A 24,166-nucleotide genomic window follows, 5' to 3' on the forward strand; every position below is an offset into this window, starting at 1 on the left:
GTCCCCACAATAGAGACAAGGACCCTACTTTAGCAAATCTGCCACCACTGTGGTCCTATGCCCATATTTAGGGATCCTGGGGTCAATGCACGTGGATCACGTGCTTAACGATCACTTGATCACTGACTTTGTCAACCTTACAGGACTGGGGCACAGATCATACAGGTCCAGGAATCACTACATCTCCTTGGGACAGACATGGCTCACCTAGAATAGCTCTTCATCCTGTTACTGTAGGTACAGCATGAGCAGAAAAGGGAGGGGAAGCTTGTGTGGGCCCTGCACTGCCATTGTGGGCAGGTTGTTTCCAGATCCAGATCTGTTGCCTGCCCTTTCCCTGCTTTGCTCTTTATCATAGGTGATGGGGATGGAGGGAATTGGAAGAGAGCTATCAGTGAACCCCACAGCTTCCATTTTCAGTTCCTCTGGTACCTGGCTTCCAACTACATTTGGTTTTAGGTGAGAGATTGAAGGGATGGAAGATGGAGGAAGACAGAAGCCAAGTATGTGTCCTCTACTTCCTCTTTAGGCAGTGTCTCTGGTAGAAGATATGTCTTCTCCATTGTTCTGTTCTGGTAACCATCCTTTTTTGTCCCCATAGTTTCAGACACTTCCATTATGGTTCCTGGATTACAAGAATATAGCATCGTATTTTTTCCATTCCATCTAAAAGTGGTGGACCCTTTCCACTGTGGCTAATCTCAGAATGGCCTTAGTGTTTTGTTTGACTCATTCTTCCATCACCAGTGCAACAGCCACTGTTGCATCCTTCTTATATCTGCTAGGTACTGACTTCTCAAGTAAAGCCATCTCACTGATACCTGAGACCCACTTACTACCAGAGGGCTTTGGTTATGGCCACTGATGCTTGAACAGCCTGAGTTCACAGTGAGCTGCAAAGTTAATGGCCCCAGAAAGCAATTGCAGCTCCAAAGGAGTGTTACTAGATAAATGTCCTGGCTCATGGATACCCTACAGGGTCATGGACCTCCAGCTCTGTAGTGGACATGTGCCTGGCAACATGCCTTCATGCTGGCTCACTGGCCTTACCTGTCTCACCCACTCCTTTACTTGTTTGTGTTCCTGGCTTTACTTCTTAACAGAGTTGTTGGTACTTGAATCCTTGATCTTCTGGCAAATCCAGATTGAAACACTTGTATAACCTGCTTCCTGCATTAAATGCTCTCCAGGGTTACACCTCCACTATGCTGCAGACCCTGCTGATTCCCGTGTCTACTTCTACTGTGGTGGGTGGGAAGCAAGAGGAGGCCTGCTGGATCCATCATCTCTGAGAAGCTCTAAAGGCTGCATCAAACAATATAAATTTGGAACCTATAAGAGATGGAGAATCCCTACTACTATTATCATAGGTGGCATTACTTGACAGCTCCTCAAGTCAATCTCATCAGTTGAACTCTCGATCTTTCTCTGGTAATTCATTCTTATAGGAGGGAGATCTTAATGATCATCTTCATTTTTTTTTTTTTTTTCAGGATTAGATATGCCCATTCTACTTCTCTGGCACAAAGCAGGTAGATGCAAGGAAATGTCTGGGGCTTTACTGAGCACATGATTGTGTGAGATAGCAGGTACCTCACAAGTTTATTAATGTTTGATATTTTAAGACAAGTGTTAAAGTTATCATGGGAAGCAGAAAGGCGAGTCAAATTTTGCTGTACGTCCTTGTATCTGTATTGTGGTGTAGCCTTGTGTCTGTTTTGCACATGTGTGCATTGCGTTACACGGTTATCTGATAGACACACCATCTCATATGACTGATCAACACATGAGATGGTCACAGCTCTGGGAGAAGGAGACCTGATAATTTTGAAGCTGATGCTCCCCACAGATGCCAACTTGCTTTTGGGTCTTACATGTATAGGGGAAGTAGAAGCAAAGAAAATACCAGTGAAGCCATGGCTACCTGGCTCCTAGGAGGTCAAAGGAAGCAGACAACCAATCAGTCAAACAAACGAAAACCATGTGTCTGTTTTTAAAAGGAACCCTTCAGATGAAGGGGTATAGCTTACTAGAAAAGGGCCCAAGTCAGTCCCTGCCTGAGTGTTCGCACTGCACAGTGCAAGACTGGGGGGGGGGGGGGGGGGGGCGGAGAGGTGAGTTGCGTGGGGGGGTGCGTGGGGGGGGGGGGGGGGGGGGGGGAGAAAGCCCTTGGCTCACAGAGCTAATTGCAAGCAGAAGGAAGAGAAAAATAACATGATTAGCATGTTTCTCTCCTTCTCTGATGAAGATGACAGAAGCAGGCAATCTGCTGTTTGTCAGAGGGGCACACCGAAGGAGAGCTGAGAGCATCTGTTCTGAGAAACTACTGCTTAAAAATGCAGGAAGTACACGAACTAGGGAGGAAGGCTCCATGAGCAGGCCTGCCTCTGGCTTTGAAGGGTTGCTAGAGAAGACACCTGCTGAGAACACCTCAGGTTTCCCTGAATTCCAACCTGAAGTGCAAGAGCTACTGTGGAGAGCTGGCTCCTCTTCCTTCAGAACTGAGGTTCTTGGGGTGTGGTTCCTCCTGTGACACCTTCTGCAACAGCAGACATGACATTTGCCTCTGCACCCCCATTGACCAGTGCTGTCTGATTTTAGCAAAGCTTCCTGGCCAGAGACCCAGTAATGGTCCTCTGTTCTCTGCCTAATGAGCAATGGTAGTATGAATTGAAGTTCCCAGAAAAAAGCCACACCTAAGTTCAAAGATTCTACAAGGTTGATTGACTTAGAATTGGACAGCTGGAATGATATAGTTCCAGAGCCTTGGGCTATCTTTAGCCCTCTTAATAGCCATTCATTATCTCTGTGTGGCCTCACATCCTTGTGACTATCACATAAAACATTTTAGGAATGTATTAACTTAACAGCTCATTAGTGTCCACCAACCTGAAAGCTAAGAATGTCATCAGACAGTATCTGAAACCTACAGCAGAGATTTCTTTGCATTGCTGGAATCTACTTGCCTGCTACTTCCACTAATGTATTTGAAAGGTGCCTTCATTTTGCTCTGTACCTATAAAAACTTCATGAAACTATTACCGCATTGGAACCTGGCATTTGGGGTAATCTGAACCTGAGTTCTTGGGCCATAATCACTCATATTTGGCTTCAGAATAAACTCTCATTCCCTTTGAGAGAAGAGCTGTGTTTTGTCATCAGCAGTAACTATAGCCTCCCTTATCTGTAGGGATGCACTATCTGACTCTCACACAGTGCTACCTAAAACTTTAGATACTACCTGACCTTATGTATAGGCTATGTTTTCCTATGCATACATATGTATTATGACATTTCATTCATAAATTAGGCACAATAAGAGTTTAACAACAATAACTAATACTAAATTAGAACAGTGTGCTGCTACAAATTTGTCAGCATCATCTACCTTGTGCTTTGGGCTCATCATAAGGGTTATAGGCATCCCATTTGGGGGAGATGTTACTCTGCTTTTCAATAAGACTTTGCTTGGTTGCTCCTAAAAAAAAAAATAAGGGTTGCTAGAATGCAATCTTTGCCATTCCGTGACAGTGGCTCTGATCAAATGACTACTGGGTGGACAGTGTATACAGCATGTACATGCTGGAGTAAGGATGGTTTACACCCTGGGCAGGACAGAGCTGAGCAGTGAGATTTCATCATGCCACTCAGAAGGGTTTACCATTGAAAACTTGTGAATTCCTTAGTTCTGGAATTTTCATTTAATACTTTCAGACCATGGCTGACCTCAGTCAACTGAAACTTAAAGACATGAAGTCATAGATAAGAGTGAACCATTGTAAGTAAGCTCAGTGGAAAATAAGGGAAGCTAGTGTCTTCCATGGACAAGGTTACTGTGGACCCCAAAGTTTGAAAGCTCTCCATGCATCTAAGAGCATCGGGAAACTCCTTCAAAGGAGCCAGCAAAACTAATGGGCTAAGCAATTAGGGAATTTGGAAAGGAGACAGATTTCTCATGAGGCAGCTCAAAATTCTCAAACATGAACCTTTTAGCAAACAGTCCTTCAACTGCTTGTCACTAAAATGAACCAGAAGAACAGCTCTGGACTTGCAGGTGTGAGGTTAAAGATAACCAGTAGCAAGGGCTTTAAATTGGCCCAAAGCTAAAGGGTAAACTGATGACAGCAAATAAAGCTAGCTATTTCTTTCTGGCCCAAAGCTAACAAAAGCTAAAAGGCAGTACGTGTGATAGCTGCCTCATACATCAAACACCGGTCATGAGTCTTGGTCTATATAAGATAACCTTTAATTGACCACAAAGTTAAAGCCAAAAATAACAGAAAGCAATTAGCAATTTCTTCCTCATTGGTCTAGAGAGGTGGAACACAATTTTCACACCCAAGGCTCATGTCATCCTGGCAGAATGTGGTTTTCATGCTCTGCTGGTCAGTCTTTGTCAACTTGACCCAGACTAGAGTTACCTGGGAAGAGGGAACATTAACTGAAGAATTTCCCAGATCAGAGTGGCCCGTGGCTATGTCTGTGAGGCATTTTCTTATTTGTTGTGGGAAAGCACAGCCTACTGTGGACTGTGCCAACCCTAGACAGGTGAGTCTGGACTGTGGAGGAAAGGTATCTGAGCAACCTAGTAAGTAGCTTTCCTCCACGGTCTCTGCTTCAGTTTCCACCTCCAGGTTCCTACTTCCCTTGCCCTGATTGCCTCAATGATGGACTGTGATGTGGAAGTGTAAGCCAAATAAACTTTTTCCTCCCATAAGCTGCTTTTGGTCTTGGTGTTTATCACAGCAACAGAAAGCAAATCAGAACACAAGCTTACCTCAGTAAAAGCCTCAGAGGACAAAGATTCAAGACTCAAGCAACTCCAGAGTCCTTCACCCTTTTTCTATTTTGCTCACTCAGCCTGTTCTTTCAAGGTGTACTATCCTTTTCCTGTGCTCTGGTCTCATGGTAACTCTCTTAATGTTTCTTCTGCTCTCCTGGTTTGGTTCTTTGTCTGGGAGGGTGCTCTAGGGGAGGTACTTCTAACCTCGGGTCACCTCAACCCTTGATGTTCCAGATCTCCAAAAACCAAATGGTCTATGACCTCACCCAACACCCAAGGCGTGAGAGCCAGTGCCAGACACTGAACCTTCCCTCTCTTGGGGGCAGGCAGGAGCAAGGGCTCCTGGTCACATGCTCTGTCAGCCTTTGATATTCAAATTCACTCCTAAAATTCTGTTTGTCAGAGGGCCATAAGCTGCCCCCATATCTGCCCCACCCTCCGAAGACATGCATTTCTACCTTGATTTATCTGTAGACTAGACTAATCTGAGTGTGTGTTGACAGCAGCCACCCTACCATTCCTCCTGTCCATTCTATCGATGCCTTTCACACAGTGGACACTACGCAGTTATTCATGTTTGAATCACTGACCCCCTCTGTCCTGTCCTTTTCTCAGCTAAAGTAAACCAGCATTACAAATAAGAATAGACAACTGAACAATTTTCTTTTCTAAAATAAGTGCCAGGGGTCTTTTATTCTATTACTCATCTAGAGGAAAGGATCATCCCCAAATATTTTCTTATAGTAAAATGGATCACAGAACTTCTCCCAGTGTTTTAATGAGGTCAAGCATGGAAACAGCACTGAACCCAAGGACAGCTGCCATTATTATCATTATTAGAGTGATAATTCTGAAGCAAAGCATTTGTCCAGGCATCCTGTGAGAGGGTGGGAGCATCCTAGCCTTCCCCCATCAAGGGAAGAAAGCACCACACACATGTGGTTGATAAAAAGGAAACCCCTGGTAATTACATGCATATGCCCTGGGCTCTTCACTCATGTCTTGGTGACTCAGCAGTTGCATTCCATATGCCTGCAAATCTAGTGACATCCACAGGCACGTGTCTTTCTTTCTCCTGGCACTTTGGCCATGAGCTGATTCCCTGAGAGAGTTGTCACCTGCAGCCTTGCTGTGAATTGGAATGGACATCCTCATTTTCTTTTGGCATGATTTTAGGTCAAGAGGGTATATTAGTTATCACGGTTGCCGTGATAAAATGTCAAGACCAAAAGCAACTTAAAGAAGAAAGAGTTTATTTTGTTTATGGTTCCAGAGGGAGAGTCCATAATGGCAGGGAGGCATGGCATGCTGGCAGGAGCAAGAGGCAGAGAAATGACACTCCATCTGCCCACAGGAAAGAGGGGAGAACAGAAAGTAGGGTGAAACGGTAAAACCTTAAAGCCTGCCCCCAGTGACATACTTCCTCCAGCAAGGCTTCACTTCCCAAAGGTTCCATAACCTGCCTAAATAGAGCCACCAACAAGGGGCCAAGTGGTCAAATGCATGAGCCTATGGGAAACATTTCTTATTCAAACTACCACAATGGGATTCTCTCAGGCAGGGGGATTATTTGCAATGGTAAAAGTGGTTTAGATGTGCTCTGGAGCACAACATCCACAGTGAGCCCTGAGTTCTGCCACTTGCAAAGTCCAAGGGGTAAGGGGCCTGCCAGGATGACTTTAACTTTATGATCTGCCTTGTAAGAAAGGCCTTCACCAAGTTGCATTTGATGTGTCCAGGTCTCTTAAAGACCGAGGGCTGTTGGTATTAATGCTGTTGATGTCCTGTGACAAACGCTCATGTTCCTACAAAACCACAGCAAACAGAACACGTTATTATTATTTGCTGGTGCCCACATTGGTAACAGTGCCTTCATTTGTAATGTGTTCAGCACATTACAAGTTACGTCACAGATGAGGAGTGAGGCAAAAGTGATGATGGGAATGGGACTCAGACCCAGGGCTTCAGGTATCTGAGTTCATATCCTTTTGTCCTTTCAAACCACATCTGCTGGCAGCCTACTCCAGGTAAGAAACCACACAATAAAATCCTCTGAAAATGAGTTTCTGAAAAACACATGTAATGCCCTGCTTCCTCTTTGGATAATGTTTTTTTTTTTTTTCCTTAATTTTTTCAAAAAGATTTATTTTATGTGTATGGGTGTTTTGCCTGCATGTATGTGTACCACATGTGTGTATGGTGCCTGAGGAGGCCAGGAGAGGGCATCAGATCCCTTGGAACTGGAGTTACAGAGGGTTGTAAGCTACCACGTGGGTCCTCTATAAGAGCAGCAAGTGCCCTTGATTACTGAGCCATCTCTCCAGCCCAGGATCATGTTTTCTTTGGCTTCAGCTGCCAAGAAGCTCAGAAGCAGATGTCAAGATCAACCACAACCATCAGTTCTGGCTTTTAGAGCTCCAGCTTCCCTTTCCCTTCCTATTGCATCTGATTTCAATGTCCTTTTTAGTGGTCTCAGTGTGAGGCCTCCTCTGCCATCTCTCCTCCTTTGCCTGTATTGCCTCCTTGGTTTGTCTTTTTCTTCCTATTCTTTTCTCTTCTCCCTGGTAAAGCATGATGGGGTGTACAGAGCCCTTAGAAAGTCCATCCCGACAGCCACAGCATACCTCCTCAGCAGTGGTGCTGTGGCCTGGCTTTGCTTTATCTCATTATATACTGATCTTAAAACACTGGAAAGAATAACTACAGAGTATATTTATTTTTGTTGATCTGAATGTATTGTATTTTATGCAAGTGAATCCGAATCTCAACTACCTGGATGGAAGCTCCTCGAGGGCAGATTCCCTCTGAAGTGGATCCTGAATCCAGGGTATCAAGCCAGAATTCATTCAGAAATTATCCCAAGAAGTACAGCAAGGGTGCAAGGAGGCCAGACAGGCAAAGGAGGAGGCAGCAGGGGAAGCATCACTAAGGATGGAGGCTCTGTTCTGCTGGAGAGCCTCAGGTAGTCTGGAAAGAACCTACCTCACATTTTCCCACTGAAGGACAAGGACACAGGAGCATTTATCTTCCAATTCCTTCCTTCTGTGGGCTGAGGGAAGCTCCAGAGCTCCCCATCTCTATGACAGAATACCTCCTATATGAACACATGAAGAGAAAAGTTTATAGTGGTTCAGAGTTTTGGAGGTTTCAGCCCATAATCAACTGACCTCATTGCTTTGGGCCTATGGTAAGGCGAGAGTATATAGCAGAGTAAAAATGTTCACTTCCAAGTAAGGAAGCAAACAATAAAAATGTGGAAGGGTCAAGAGTCCTACAATCCCCTTCAAGGACATGCCTTCAGTGACTTAAGGACCTCCCACTAGGTTCTACTTTTTAACGGTCCTACCACTTTCCAACAGGCCCATAGATGGGGGGATAAAGCCTTTAACACATAGGTCTTTGGAAGCCTTTCAAAATCCAAACTATAGTAAAGGGCTAAGCACGCCATGGCCAAAGAGCACCTTTAGGCAGTGAGGCTATGAGCCTTTAGCCTGTGGCATCCTGTTTCCCGGTGATCTTCAGGATGGGTGGTGGGGGAGACAAACCTGGTATTGGTGCCCTGCTGGAGGGCCTGTGCCTTCTTTCTCTCATGTCCTCAGCATCTAGCTTTTCATGGATGCTCAGTAAACCTTAGCTGAATGAGCCCAGAATGGATAAGGGGCATATAAGAAACACACTTTAGGTTTAGCAAATGTAGCTCAATAGTATAAAACCATTTAGCCCTTCTTGGCATCAACTTTAATGTCTGACATTTATTTGTTTTCTATTTCAAGTCATTGGCTAAAGGCAGGGGTTAGCAAGGCTATCACATCCAAAGGCAAAAAAGGCAATCTCCCTAGAAAGCACCTTGGTTTTTGTTGTTTGCTTCTTTACTAGGAAGTCGGCAGTTTTACACTGCCGTACACTCTTGCCTTACCACAGGCCCAAGTATTATCATTACCTATCTATCATCTATCTATCATCTCTCTATCTGTCATCTACCTATCTATCATCTATCACATATCTCTTGCTATTTATTATTTACTTTTTATATACTTAATAAACTCAGTCATTCAAAACTGAAAATGTGGCTATCATGGATCATTCTCCAGATGGCACAGAACAGACCTGCAGAAAAGCAGTGGGGCAGCACCCTGCCCTCTGTACTTTGACTTTGTGGCATAAAATTGCCTTGGTTCTTTGAACTCCTTTCAAGCATCAGTTATCATAAGCGAGTTTAAATCTCATTTAAATATTTAGCAAATGGATGAAAAGTAAGACTGTATCCTACAGTTTCTGTTTTGTTTGCAGAAACCCAATGGTACAACTTCAAACCATACAAGAAGAATTTGTTTAGAACCCACAGATAATATGAAAGAGTGAATTAGACTATGGTTGGGTTGTCAGCTTGTGGGAGAGAAGAAGGTGATGGTCATCTTTCTCCACAATAGAGTCCTGGTCACCAGCCTCTGCTTTCAGAATTGCCTTTGATCTCACAGACACCTTGGACTTCCAGTCTCCATCTTAAGGTCTTGCCTCCATGAGTCTTCAGGTTGCCACTCTGGCTTGCCTATTCCTTGTCAAGTTCTGTCATGAAATCTCTGCATCTGTCTCTGTCCGCTTTCTACACCGTTCTTAAGTCTTCTCACCGACATCCATGTCTTCTCTAACATCCATGTTCTCACAAGCTCAGAGTACTAGTTCCAGTCCCAAACTCTCTCCTTTCTTTGAAGCCAGCCCATACATTTCTAATTTGTTACTAGATTTCTTACTAGATTTCATCTAGATTTCTTACTGACCCCAAACTCAGAATACCGAACATGAACTGTTTCTTCCTACCTCTTCATCATGCCTTGGTTTCTATTTTTGGCCACAACACAACTATTCAAACCTGAGACTTAGAAGTCATTGCCAAGTAACTTCCTCCTGACCCTAGTAGGATTGAACTGGCTTCATTCTCTTGCATCTGCCTTGACTTTTCCATATCCCTTTTCAAGGCTGCTGTAACTTTCCCATCTGGACCTTCCAAGAGCTCCTTGCCTCCACTATCTCTGCATCTCGTTTCCCCTTCTAGACTCATTCTGCACTTGACCACCAGTCCTCTTCCTAAGTAGCAGAAGGTTTCGCCTTCTCTGACATTGCACTGACAGCTCTTCAGCAACCCAGCCCTCCTTACATTCCCAACTATTATTAATACGTAAGTATTAGTATTTCATCTGTTGAAATCGGCCAATGGAAACTTTTTAAGTTGGGAAGGTGACATGGAGAGAGGAAGCCAGGGGAAGTTGGAGACGTGGAGGAGAATATATTGTATACATATATGAAATTCCCAAAGTATAAATAAAAACTCCTGTATTTAATAAAAAGATAGAGAAAATACAGAAACAAAAAGTATTCATAAGAATTGCATATAAAGACCTAAAATGTACATTTTGTCAAGTTTCACTAAAATATTGGTTTTTTATTATTAAATCTTCATTTTAAATTTAAAAAGAAGATAGTGACTTTTTGAATATCTACAGTGCTAAGGACTGTGCTAGGCCGTGTGGAGAGCATAAGAGAAAGTTTGTTTATGATCTTCCACTTCCAAGGGCTTTCACAACTAGCATATGAAAAGAATTATTGCATTTTTAAGTGCCTAATTGTGTGTTATAGACTATAAAAGCAGTATGAAGTATATTTCCAGATAGGTTTTAGAAAACTCATAAAAATCTTCAGATATGTGTACACATGTAAATTATGTATGTGAAAGTCTCTGATAAAAAGTTTATAATACAGATTTTCCCTGGTAATAGTTATTTACATTATGAAGGGGGAAGGAGGTCGCCCCATCAGACAATATGTCTTCATCTGTTTGCTTCATAAAACTACTTATTTTATTGAATATTCATTCTATTCTCTCTCCAGTCAGAAGGAAAATGGTTTCTGTAATTGAAACAAAAAAATAAACCATTGATCACATTCCACAGAGGGCTATAAATCAGACAAAATCAATGTTAGGTCAGATAGGTGAAGCAAGGGGAAAAAACACCCATAACTCTTTAGCACAATGACCTAAGTCAATGTACTTCTCTGCTTCCAGATAAAGAAATGTATCTAGCTCAGAGAAGCTAACCTAAGAAAACAAATGGGACCCTGCCAGTGAGTACAGGCCCAGCTTTTCTTCATGAAGCTCAGGCAGGTTGGTTAATTGTGACTTTCCATCTATCAGGATCACCATGCAGCACTCCATGGGGAGGCCACAGACATCTGTATTCCTCTCCAACAGAAATAGGTGGACTTGCATTTGCAAACCAATTGGAGACCAATTTAGAGGGAGTACCGTGTTTTACTTTCTCTGTGAAAATTACTCTCAGGTGAGGTATTGATGTGCTCTCATTCTTACCCATCAACTTAAATGGGCTTGAAACAAAGCTCTAGTGGGTTTAAGTCATGCTGGAGGGACTAGAATGGTTGAAGTTTCAGACTAGACACCAAAGGTCTAGAGCTCTTGTGTTGGCTTTGCTGCTAATTGGTATTCTGGGAAAGCCTCTTAACTTTTGGAGTGGGTCCTGGAATCTTTACTCTTCATGAAGTCTTACTGTTACGAAATACATTCTAGGGTCTCTGTGAGCTGGAGGCCAGCCTGGTCTACATAGTGAGTTCCAGGGCAGCCAGAGCTATGTAGTGAGACCCTGTCTCAAAACAAAAGAAACAAAAACAGAAGAAAGAAAGGACAGACAAACAGACATTCTAGGGCTGGTGAGAGGGGTCAGAAGGTAAAGATGCTTGCTGCCAAGTCTGACATTCTGAGTTAGATCCCCAGGAACCACAAGGTAGAAGGAGAGAACTGACTCTCCAAAGTTGTCCTCTGGCCTCCATATATCTTCCCAACACCACACACACACACACACACACACACACACACACACGCACGCACAATAAATGTAAAAAAAAATGCATCTTAGGCAGTATGGAGCCCTACAGCATATAGGGTGTCTGTGACTCCCAACATAAACCTTTAAGGTACCCTGGCCATTATTGATTCATATCTATGGGCAAAATCCCATGGTGACACACCTCTGTACCCAGTTCATGATCACAGTGAATAAAGCCATATGCTTACTTGTTCCAGGACTGAAAATAGCTTTCCTAGGACCCACCGTACGAACATAATGTCTTAAGGATTTGCGAAACTTTCTCACATACCAATTCATCGAATTCTCACAACGGCTTTCAGTTAGGCAGAGCAAACCTCACCCTTGTTCTTATTTTAGGGACAAGGGGCTGGAGCGCCCGAATCCAGGTGACTTCTGCTTCTTTTAACGCTTCCCATCTGCCCTGCTTCTTCCACTTCTCTTTTTGCTCCCCTGCCAGTTTTTAAAATGCTTTAGGATCTCTGTACTTTTCAGACTCTGAGCCTCTGAGTCTGGGTTAGTCTCCTTCCTCCCACTCCTAGAGATAAATTTTCCTTACTGCTCTTTTTAATCCTGCATTTCCATAATTCTTTCTCTACCTGGGAGAAACAGACAGACCCCAGCCTTTTCCACTGTTTCCATATGTCAACTGCTGTTAGGGTTTGAGTCCGAAATGTCCTCCACAGGTTCCTGTTTTCTTTGCTGGTTCCCAGCCTGTGGCACTATTTTGAAAGCTGGGAGCTTGTAGGAGGTGGGGCCCAGCTGGCAGAAGTAGATCACTAGGGGCAGGTTTTGAAGTTGGAGAATTCCTTCTCTGGGGAGGAAAACATCTACCCCCTCTTTATAAAGCCCAATGACAAACCAAAGCTCACCCGGGAAAACCAGTGAGTTTATTGGGCTTATTCATACAGCAAAAAATCAGGATGGGTAAAGACACAGAAATAAATGAGTTTCATTTCAAGAGGAGTAGCTGGGAATATGGTGGCAAGCAAGATCATTTTCATCATTTGATGGAATATGCCCTACACTCGTTTTTTTTTAATATTTTATTATTTTTATTTTATGTGTATGAGTGTATTGCCTGTATGTAGATAAGTGCACCTGGGATGTGCAATGCCCACAGAAGACAGAAGAAGCCATTGGATCCCCTGGAACTGGAGTTTCAGACAGTTGTTAGTTGCATGTGGGTGCTGGGATTTGAACCCAGGTCTTCTGCAGAAACAGTGTTCTTAACTGCTGAGCCATCTCTCCAGCCCAGTCACTTGTTATTTTTAAGGTTTGAAGATTCTACCTGCCGCTACTGGGTTAATGGAAATTCTCCACTAAGAACTAACAATGTTTACAAATGTTCCTTTGTGCATCTGCAGTACACAAGGCCTGCAGTGAAGTGGAAGTTCAAGGCCTTCGTAATTCATTAGTCGGTAGCTTATTGATTCTGAAAGCTACAGACTCTGCTTTGTCATCATTTTCATAAAGCACTCCTCAGGGTAGTACTCCCTGCAAAATATTGAGCTTATTAAGAGTTTTTGGACCTCTGATTAATGTTCACAGCAAAAGCTACATTAAATAAATTAGGTACTAAATAAATCTAAAGTGATTGTGGGAAGTCATCGGCTAAATTAAGATGCTGACAAGTCACATAACAAGATGCAAAGCAATAGTAATTAAGAGAAATAATCACCGTTGCTGTGGGGAGCTCAGGTTTGGCCCCAAGTTAAGTAACTCCCCAGACATGTCTTCTCACAGGTAAACCTTGCTGTTTTCTTCTGTGACCCGGTGAGCCATGAGAGATCCTTTTCTGGATCCAACACTCATCACATACTCTAATGGAGAGTTATTTGTGGAGAGCAATCTTGTTTGAGGGGGAAGACCAGATTGGTAGAACTATGCAGAATCACGCAGAATCTCATTTGGTGCTAGGGGAAATCTCACTGTTCTAGGGGGTGATGGCCCCAGTGCATTCACACCTACCCTGCTTTTCTCTCTCTTTCTCCTCTTTAGAGTTCGTCACATGGCATAGTGGTCATGTGACCAGTTCTGGCCAATGGGGTGCATGTAGGCCAAGCTTCTCCGTGCCCCTCTGCCTTTGCTCTCTGGCTTGTCTCCCATTTTCCAATCTAGAATGTGAGCATGCCAGTGGCCTGGAGATGTGGTGAAGTCTGGGAGCACAGGAGGCCAGGTGGGTCTGGTTGCTGCCTCCTCACTTAAGGGGAAAAACTCTGTCTTTGGGAACCATTTTCAGCAGGGTTTTTGTAACTTGCACTCAAATATAAGCCCAACTTTAGGTCTTTTCTGCTCAGAGGATAGTTCCCGAGTAATGCTGTTGAAGTCCAACAAGTGGAAATACAATAGCTTTGTTTCTTTGTGGGTACCAGTTTCCACTGATAATTTTCACACAATGGCCTGGGCTTCTCCCGAGAGAGCAGGATGAGGTCAGCACACTTCTCATAGGGTCTTCAGCCTCTCAGCAGCCTGACAGTTCTTGTCTTTGGGGACAACTTTTTGTCATTGAACTGGACTAATTTGGGAAGCAGGATTTATCTTTCTTACTGGCTCCATCTTGGGATTTAGCCTCAAAGTCCCTTCTGCTCCAAAGAATACTTCCAAATGTACAAACCAAGATGGCGTTTGCCAGCCACAGCACTTGTACTTAGAATACTCTTATAATTCTGGAAAACAAAGCAATGACAACACAACCAATCAAGGCCTAAAAGAAAGAGGAGGGAGGATGTGTGAGTCATGAGCCTTAACTCCCATAGGACACCCTCTTCTCCATCCCAGCTTGTCTGCCATGATCATTCCATGCACATTTGGTAAGAATACAACTGTATATAGCCCACATTGGCCAACAGTGAATTGAATCCCAATAGCTCAGCTTGCTTTATCTTTGTATTGTGGGTCCATAAAGAGGAAACACGATTGCTTTAAAAGTCAACGTTTCTCCCTGCAAAGGGCCAAAAAATATACACTTGAAGGGCCTTTAGAGACCTTAATTATTGAGCACACTGGAGACTTGATTCCTTTTTGAGTTACTTATTTTGGTTCATCAACAAATATTTATTAAATATTATATTAGTATCTACTAATAGGTCAAACTTGCTGGCCTAAAATAAAAACAAACACCTGTTATTTCACGTGCTGTGGGTCAGGAATTCAGGAACTGTTCGGTGGTGATTCAATTGCAGTCAAGATGTCAGGGGGACTGGTGAGATGGCTAGATGGGTAAAGGTGCTTGTCACCAAGCCCAATGACCTGAAGTTGATCCTCAGAACCCACATGGGAGAAGGAACTAACTGACCTCTGACTTCCACAGGTTGTCCTGCGACCTTCACACATATGCATCCATACACACAAATTAATAAATGTTAATTTAAAAAATATTTTTATTTTATGTGTTTTGTACATACGTATATAAGTGTATCCATGTTGTGCAAAGCCTGTGGAGGTTAGAAGAGGATGTCAGATCCCCTAGAACTGGAGTTACAAATGGTTGTTAGCCATGTGGGTACTGGGAATCAAAACTGGGTCCTCTAGAAGAGCAGCCAGTGCTCTTAATCACTGAGCCATCTCTCTAGCCCCATAAATGTTAATTTTTAAAATTAAATATATATTTGTAGGGCCGCAGTCATATGAGGGCTTGACTGGGCTGAGGGATCACTTTCCAGTCGGTGCCCTCACAAGGTAGTTGGTAGGAAGCCTCCTTCAGCTTTTCCCAGGGTGTTGGTAGGAGGCTTCGCCAGTCAGTGTTAGTCTTGCCCAGAATGATTCTTATTGTTCTTGGCTCCACCCTCTGAGTTATTTTTCCTTTTCTTAAAATATGACATGTTTGTAGCTGTACAGTTTTTTTTTCAGCTTGTTTCCTTCCTGTGTGTTTGGGGTCCAGAGACCACCTTGGTTTCTGTATTGTTTCTGTCCCTTTTAACACAGGCTGACAGTAGCTTTGGCAACATAATTTGAGATTCTGACAAAACTATACATTTTCAGTAATCTCTTTACGACTCACACCCTTTGACAAACCTATATCCACAAACTGCTTTGAAGCAACTCTTCCTACATTGGGCTTCTCTGAGACTGCTGAGGTAGTCTAAATAGTTCTTAAAGCCCCAACCTTGGATTTTTCCTTCCCGTGATCTCTTTTTATTTTAATTTTGTTATTTTTATTTTATGTGTATAAGTGTATTGCCTGCATATGTGTAAGTGCACCCATGTTGTGCAACGCCCACAGAGGTGACAGAAGAAGGCATCAGATTCCCTTAGAAATAGAATTACAGATGGTTGTTAGCCACCTTGTGGGTGCTGGGAATTAAACCTGGGTCCTCTGTAAGAACAGCCAGTGCTCTTAACCTCTGAGCCATCTCTCCAAACCCAAGAATTTTTCTTTGATATTAACAAAGGATGTTATAATTATTTCTTTGGCTCTACCTTTAGACCATGTTTTTTTCCCCTGAGTACTCCTGATTGCTCAAAAGAGAAAACTGGGAAACTAAATACATCACTTCCAGGGGCCTTTGTGTTTACCAGCCCTTCCTTTAACATACCTCTCTCCTCTTACATTTTACTATAAACAGCAGAAAGATACCAGTTGGCACCTTCAGGGCTCTCTGGAAGTCTCCTTGGATAGATAAGCAAGTTTACTTGCTATATTTTTCTACTTTCCAGCATGTTGCTGACCTCAATTCAATGCCACAGGATGGAAAGGATTCATTTTCCTTGAGTTTTCAACCACATTTTCCTTAATGTTTTTTTCCTTAAGCTTTCACCTACAGCCTCTAAAGACTGCCAGGCTTTATCAGAACCTTAAGGGCTCTTGAGACTTGTCTAACAGTTTCTTCTAATGTTTCCGTCTGCTTCCCAGTTCCAAAGCCCTTCTAGTATTTTAGGTTTTTGTTAGAGTAGCATTATTATATTCCTAGTTACTAAAATCTGTATTAGTTATCTATTACTACATGATAAAGCACTAAAATCTTACCATTTGAAGACAAGAAGCAGGTATCCCATACATTTCTGTGGGTAAAGAGTATAAGAGTTTAGCTGGGAGGTTCTGGTTCACATTCTCTTATTGCAGTCAAGGTGGCAGTCCTCAGAAGGCTTTGATTGGATGGAGGATTCATTTCCAAGATGGTCCACTTGGGTTTTAGCAGGAGGCTTCCATTAGAGGACTACTTGATTGTCCTTATGGCCAGTTCCCCCTAGAGTGATCCAAGAGAGAGCAAGATCAACTTGCAATGTCTTTTGTAACCTAGCCTCAAAAGTCACAGCCATTTCCTAATGTCCTATCAGTTGCCCTATTCAGTATGGAAAGACACAACACAAGGTCATGGCCACTAAGTGGTGAGTCACTGGGGCCATTCCTGAGGCTGACTACCACAAAAATTTATGAGACACAACTTGGGCACAATAGGGTACAGCTGGTGACAGAAACCAAGATTCCTTCCCTCAAGGAACTTACACTCCAAGTTAGGTGATTAGATACCTATAAAATAATGTGAAGAATATTGTTAAATCATGTAACCAAATTTCTGGGATTGGAAGAGAAACTCACTCATTCCTACTACTGGTTTGTAGCTCTTGGCTATACATCATTCTTTATTTCCCACAGAACTCAGCTCATGGACCTTGACAAAGTAGATGTTTAGTAATTATTTGTTGAGCAAACAAAACTGTATGGCAAAGTCAAAAAAGACTGCAAACTAAGAATAGGTCACTGAGCATAATGGTAGAAGAATTTTTTACATTGTTCACCAGAGCTTATTTAGAATTTAAAAAAAAATTATTTATTATTCTATTTTATGTGTATCAGTGTATTATTGCCTACATATATTTAAGTGCACCATGTGTGTGCAATGCCCACAGAGGCCAGAAGAGGGTGCTGGATCCACTGGAACTGGAGTCATGGACAATTGTTAGCCATCATGTGGTGCTGGGAATAAAAGCCAGGTGGTCTGGAAGAGCAGCTGGTGCTCTTAACCACTGAGCCATCTCTCCAGCCCCTCATTTAGGTATTATTAGAATTCTTCTTTATTCTTGATAATCTCATACATAAATACAATGAAATATGATCAAATGCCCCCTTACCTCCCTCTAACCTTCTAACTCCCCCATGCCTCCAAAATACTTCCTCTGCCCAACCTCATGTCATCATCTTCATAGTCTTCTTCCTCCTTCCTCCCCTCTTCCTCCTCCTCCCTCCTCCTCCTCCTCTTCCTCTTCCTCCTTTCTTCTCCTCCTCCTTTTCCTCCTCCTTCATCTTCATCTTGTCATCTTCTTTCAATAACTCACTGATTCCAGTTAGTGCTGCCCGTATGTTACATGGATGTGAAGTCATCCACTGGATCAAAGGAACCTACGATTGGCTATATCCTAGAAAAAAGCCAATAGCCAACTTGGGTAACCTCTTCAGAGGATGGTGTGACAAGAATAGGAAGTAGGAATTGGCTAGGCAGTTAGGGTAAAAAGACTCCAAAGAAAAGTAGCCAGTTTCTTGGATTAAAAATCAAAATGTTGACTTCTCCCCCTGACTCCTTGGTAGTCTGTTAGTGGGCGATCTCTGTCACCCTCCCTTTGCTTCCTCTGTTTCTGCCGACCTTTTTAAAGACCAAATATGCGTGAATACATCTCAATTCATGTTGGCCAGGCTGGTGTTCAGATCAGCAGTGCCTGCTGGGAGCTCTACTGCCTGGAACATGGCATCCAGCCTGATGTCCTGATGCCAAGTGACAAGACCATTGGGGGAGGAGATGACTCCTTCAACACCTTCTTCAGTGAAACAGGTGCTGGCAAGCATGTGCCCAGGGCAGTGTTTGTAGATCTGGAACCCACAGACATTGATGAAGTTCACACTGGTATCTACCACCAGCTCTTCCACCCTGAGCAGCTCATCACAGGCAAGGAAGATGCTGCCAATAACTATGCCCGTGGGCACTACACCATTGGCAAGGAGATCACTGACCATGTCTTGGACCGAATTTGCAAGTTGGCTGACCAGTGCACAGGTCTTCAGGGCTTCTTGGTTTTCCACAGCTTTGGTGGGGGAACTGGCTCTGGGTTCACCTCCATACTGATAGAACGGCTCTCTGTTGATTATGGAAAGAAGTCCAAGCTGGAGTTCTCCATCTACCCAGCCCCCCAGGTTTCCACTGCTGTTGTTGAGCCCTACAATTTCATCCTTACCACGAGCACTCTGATTGTGCCTTCATGGTAGACAATGAGGCTATCTATGACATCTGTCGTAGAAACCTCTATATCAAGCGCCCAACCTACACTAACCTTAACTGCCTTGTTAGCCGGATTGTGTCTTCCATCACTGTTTCCCTGAGATTTGATGGAGCCCTGAATGTAGATCTGACTGAATTCCAGACCAACCTGGTGCCCTACCCCCGAATCCATTTCCCTCTGGCCACATATGCCCCTGTCATCTCTGCTGAGAAAGCCTACCATGAGCAGCTTACATTAGCAGAGATCACCAATGCCTGCTTTGAGCCAGCCAATCAGATGGTGAAATGTGACCCTCACCATGGTAAATACATGGCTTGCTCCCTGTTGTACCATGGTGATGTGGTTCCCAAAGATGTTAATGCTGCCATTGCAACCATCAAGACCAAGCGTAGCATCCAGTTTGTGGATTGGTGCCCCACTGGCTTCAACATTGGCATCAATTACCAGCCTCCCACTGTGGTACCTGGTAGAGACCTGGCCAAGGTACAGCAAGCTGTGTGCATGCTGAGTAACACCACAGCCATTGCTGAGGCCTGGGCCCATCTCGACCATAAGTTTGATCTGATGTATGCCAAGTGTGCCTCTGTGCACTGGTATGTGGGTGAGGACATGGAGGAAGGGGAGTTCTCTGAGGCCCGTGAGGACATGGTTGCCCTGGAGAAGGATTATGAGGAGGTTGGTGTGGATTCTGTTGAAGGAGAGGGTGAGGAAGAAGAAGAATACTAATCTGTTCCTTTCAGCTCTGTACCATGTCAAACTCCCAGAACTTCAGCTTCAACATTAGCTGACAGACATCAATGTTTGCTGATTAGGTTAGCTTCCCTGTGATCATGTCTATTTTTTCCATGTGAACCTGTAAATTTTTTTCCTGATGTATCAAAGTAAAAGCTTTAAGGAGAAAAAAAAAATCAAAATGTCCTTGGTCCTCTTAGCAACATACTCTGTTCCAAAGGCCAAAAATGTCAAAAGTATTTGGGAGCTCTTATCTAATCCCTAAAAGATTTTAGGGTTACCTCTTCAGAGAGGGGAATGTTAGAGTAGCAAAAAGCCCCATGAAAGAAAGAAAGAGAGAGATAGAAAGAGAGAGAGAGAAAGGAATGAAGGAAGGAAGGAAGAAAGAAAGAAAGAAAGAAAGAAAGAAAGAGAAAAAGAAAGAACACGAAGTTGTCAGAAAAAAAGTGTTGAGGAGATATGGGAGATGTTGGAGGGAGGTGGATTTGATCAAAATACCTTATATGTATATATGAAATTCTTAATAATTTTTTTTTTAAAGCCAATAGCTCCTCAGTGAAGGGTGGGGCCTGGAGAGCACTTCTTCCATTTATGCTAGAATTTTGACTGGCTTGATCTTGTGCAGGTCTGTGTAGGTCTGTGCAGGTCTTGTGTAGGCAACCACAGCAGCTGTGAGTTCAAGAGTAAAAAAGCCACATGGTGTCCTGAAGACAGCATTTCTCAGCACTCCTCCCTGCCCTCCAGCTCTTATAATCTTTCTGCCTCCTCTTCCCTTATGCACTCTGAGCCTTGGGGAGGCGTGGGGGAGATGCCTGTTGATAAAGATGTCCCAGTTAGGGCTGAGCATGCAGTCTGTTATCTCAGCACTTTGACCAGTTATACATCTCTGCACTGACTGCTGTCTCCTGCAGATAGAAGCTTCTCTGATCAAGGTTGATCAAATTTTGATTGTTTTAGTTTTCTGTAAACATCATGTCAGGAGCCCACCAGAATGAAACTGAGAGAATCCCAAACAAAGGACATGGGGAATAGAGATCACTAAGCAAACCTGGAGGTAAAAGGAAAGGTACAGATGGGTTTAACTTGAGAGGAACTGCCTGAAAGAGTCTTCTTTAAGTTTGAGGGAAATGTAGGTGTTTGCTAGGCAACAGAGGCTGGAAAGAAGAGAAAAGAAAACAGACTGGGAGAAGAATATGCTGGTAATTGATGGACTCATGTCCTGGGAAAAATACTCCATGGTAAGTAGAGGACTAGACCTTGAAAAGAAAAGGAACATTTCTACTTTTGAGAAGGATACAAGACCGATGTTTTAGGGTAAAAAAAGGGGATTTTGGTAGGGTCTGTTAGGATCCGTGACTTGGTGGGTCTCTTCAGGAGAACAAATGCATGAGTATGGAGATGCAAAAATCAAGCAGAGTTTTATTAGGCCAGCTAGCTGGGGCCGACCATCCTTCCAAGACACGCAGGTCTGGTTGGAGCAGTCGACCCTGAAGGAACTTCAAGCAGGGATTATATAGGCTCCCACAGCACTTGCACAAAAGTCTGTGCTTTTCACTTAACCAATAGTTTCAAACCATCAATAACTTCAAAACCCCACCACCAGTAATTTTAAAACAATGCTGCAACTCCCTTTAGGTGTCCCAGTCGGGGAGGGTGGTATGTGTCTGGCGCAGCCCTTCCCTGTTATCTTGTGCAGGCAGGCATGCCTACGTGACTCGTCATAGGTCATGCTCTGGGGCTGCAGCTCTTGCCTCTATCTCCGGGTGCCTGTGTCTTTTCCTGAATTGAGTTAATCAGTTACAAGCAGTAAATTCAAGCAGTAAATTCAAACAAGCAGTAAATTCAAACAAGTAAATTCAAGCAGTAAATTCAGACAAGCAGTAAATTCAAACAAGTAAATTCAAGCAGTAAATTCAAACAAGCAGTATATTCAAAGAAGCAGTAAATTCCCCTTTCCCTAACAGAAGAGATTTGACTTTTTATGAAATCTCTCTAAATATAACACTGAATCGATTTTCCTACTCAGCTCGTGAAAATATGAAAATGGCCTTTCGTACCTGAAGCATTGTAAAATACAAGTATGTCTGCCCTGTGCTTTCCACATCTTATTTCCATGTTTTTGCAAAGCCCACTGCTTCGGTTCGATTAGCTATGCCCTGATCCCCTCCTGTGAAAGAAGAATCTCTGGTATCCTCTGTGTCAGAATAATCTGTATACTTTCTTGCATTAAAATGTAGGCTATTTGGCTTACATGGAAATTTTCAGACCTGTCATAAGCATGGAAAATTATGGAAGTGAGAGATTGCTCCAGGTCCGATATCGTCTGCCAGAGTTGTTCTAAGTCCCTGTCGATTGCTAGCCTTAGGGCCGTGAGCCCTTGTTTGCGCATTACTAGGGCTGCGATTCCTATCCCTGCTCCAGCTATCCCCACGGAGAAGAAAGTTCTGATGATTAAGGCAGTAATGGGCTCCCTTTTCTTTTGGAGTGGACTCTGTTTTTCCTCCCAATAGGAGAGGAGGGATTCATGAGAGTGGTATGAAAGGCGGGGTAAAATGGCCACAAGTACACAAAATTCATTATTAGCATTAAATACAGAGGTGGATAGGGCTGGGGTGAGGCCCGTTTTTGAACAGAGCCACCAGCCCGAGGTGGGCATAATCCACTTCCCCTGCTCCCATGGGGTGTTATTGCATGAGGAGCATAACTGGTTTTGGGATGTTGGAACTGTGCCTACACACGTGCCAGAGGCTGAGACCTGAGCAAGAGTAAGTCCCCATGGTCTCCCGTCCCAATAGGTGGGATGAGAGTTGTTGAGAGTATAGGAACTATTTATCCCGATAGCCTCATAAAAGGGTGGGGATCCTGGGTAGCACAGCCAACATGGGTCAGTAAGAGAGGGAGTGGTATGATTAAGGGTTTCTACTACAGCTAGCACCATCTCCCGCATAGGGTTGCTGGAAGTCTGTGGTTTCGCAGCCGTCCCCGGCCTTTCCGTGGCTGGGGCTGCTGATGTCATTGTGGTGCCTGATGGCTTGAAGGTGGGCCTAGGAGACCCAGGCGGGGGAGGTCGGGGCCTCAGACGGGGGTATTTAACACCGGGTTAGGTCCTACTGGGCGACCCAACCATTGCCTCAACCTGGAGGTAGAACTGGAACAGGACCCCCCTCTATGGCATCTGGTAGAGCATCAGGCTCCATGTCAGCCCATCTATCCACATTTTATCATTTTTTCCCTTTGAGGTAAAGGTGATTTTAACCTAGTTGGCCAGTGGAGATACTGTCCATTGGTTGTATGGAGTAGTAAACCTCATATCAATCAGGTCAGGGGAAACCTCCCATCTCCACCGCCCATCATTAACTTCCACACAATTCCATTCAGCACAGTAGAGTCTATCAGCACCCCCACAATTGTGCCTCCACCAACCTGTCTGAAAACCTGGGCAAGCAAAGAACCCGTTTGCCCACAAAGCTTGGTGGTTGACTGTGGGTGATGAGTCAACCAAAGCCCATTTTTTCATATGATATTGTTCCTGGTGGTTTTTCTGGGGGAGGTAATAAAATTGCCCTAGTACAAGTTCTAAGTCAACATACAGATCTGGCCACCATGTCCACAATGGGGCGGTATGGGAGGTGCGGTTCCATTCCTCATAGGCGTTGCTGCTTCGCAGGATCCATGTCTGATGTACTTGTTTGTGGGGGTTGATGCTCCAAGCTCCCCCTGACACCACTGTTCTCTGGAGGGCCCATAACAGTGAGCTTATCAGCAGGAATCCCTTCATGTCCAGCTCAGATGTAGCTTTAAGGGATTAGCAGGATTTGGCTGCACCTCCCACTCCTTCACACAGGATTCCGGGTCCTTGAGAGGCAAGGCCTTCCGAACGTGGGTGTGGTGGACCCAGGGAGCAATGCTGTCAACCTTAAGGGCAGTGGGGGTGGTAAATAGCACAACATAAGGTCCCTTCCATCTGGGTTCAAGAGTCTTCACCTTGTGTCTTTTAACCCAGACCATGTCCCCTGGGACTATGCCATGTTCCGTGCTTGGAATTCTCTCACCTTCGTGATATGCTCTGATCAGGGGCCAAATTTCTTGCTGTACCTTGGCAAGAGCTTGCAACACACTCAAATAGTCAGGGGTCGGGTCCTCTACACTGGGGAGCTGTGCTCGCCGAGTTATGGGTGGAGGGGCCCCATACATTATCTCGAATGGAGTTAATCCATGCACATACGGGGAGTTCTGAGAGCGGAAGACAGCTAAGGGTAGGAGGGTCACCCAGTCACCCCCAGTCTCCATTACCAATTTAGTGAAGGTCTCCTTCAAGGTCCGATTCATTCTCTCTACCTGCCCAGAGCTTTGTGGGTTGTACGCACAGTGCAATTTCCAATCCGTCCCCAGAGCTCGGGCCAGTCCTTGCAGGACTTTACTAATGAAAGCCGGGCCGTTATCGGAACCTATGACCTCAGGGATCCCATATCTGGGGACTATCTCTTCTATTATTCTTTTTGCTACTACCTGGCTGGTCTCATGCTTGGTTGGAAAAGCCTCTACCCACCCTGAAAAGGTG

General features: G+C 44.0%; 1 protein-coding gene and 1 pseudogene across 1 annotated transcript in view; both read left to right on the forward strand.

The window, feature by feature from the left end:
* Znf366 (zinc finger protein 366) overlaps positions 1-24,166 on the forward strand; it is a 390,083-nt gene that overhangs the window by 230,583 nt on the left and 135,334 nt on the right. The gene's annotated exons all lie outside the window — the stretch shown is intronic.
* LOC103738461 lies at positions 18,260-19,599 on the forward strand (annotated as a pseudogene).

Source organism: Nannospalax galili, unplaced genomic scaffold, assembly GCF_000622305.1.
Source record: "Nannospalax galili isolate Female #2095 unplaced genomic scaffold, S.galili_v1.0 scaffold898, whole genome shotgun sequence".
NCBI lineage: Eukaryota > Metazoa > Chordata > Mammalia > Rodentia > Spalacidae > Nannospalax > Nannospalax galili.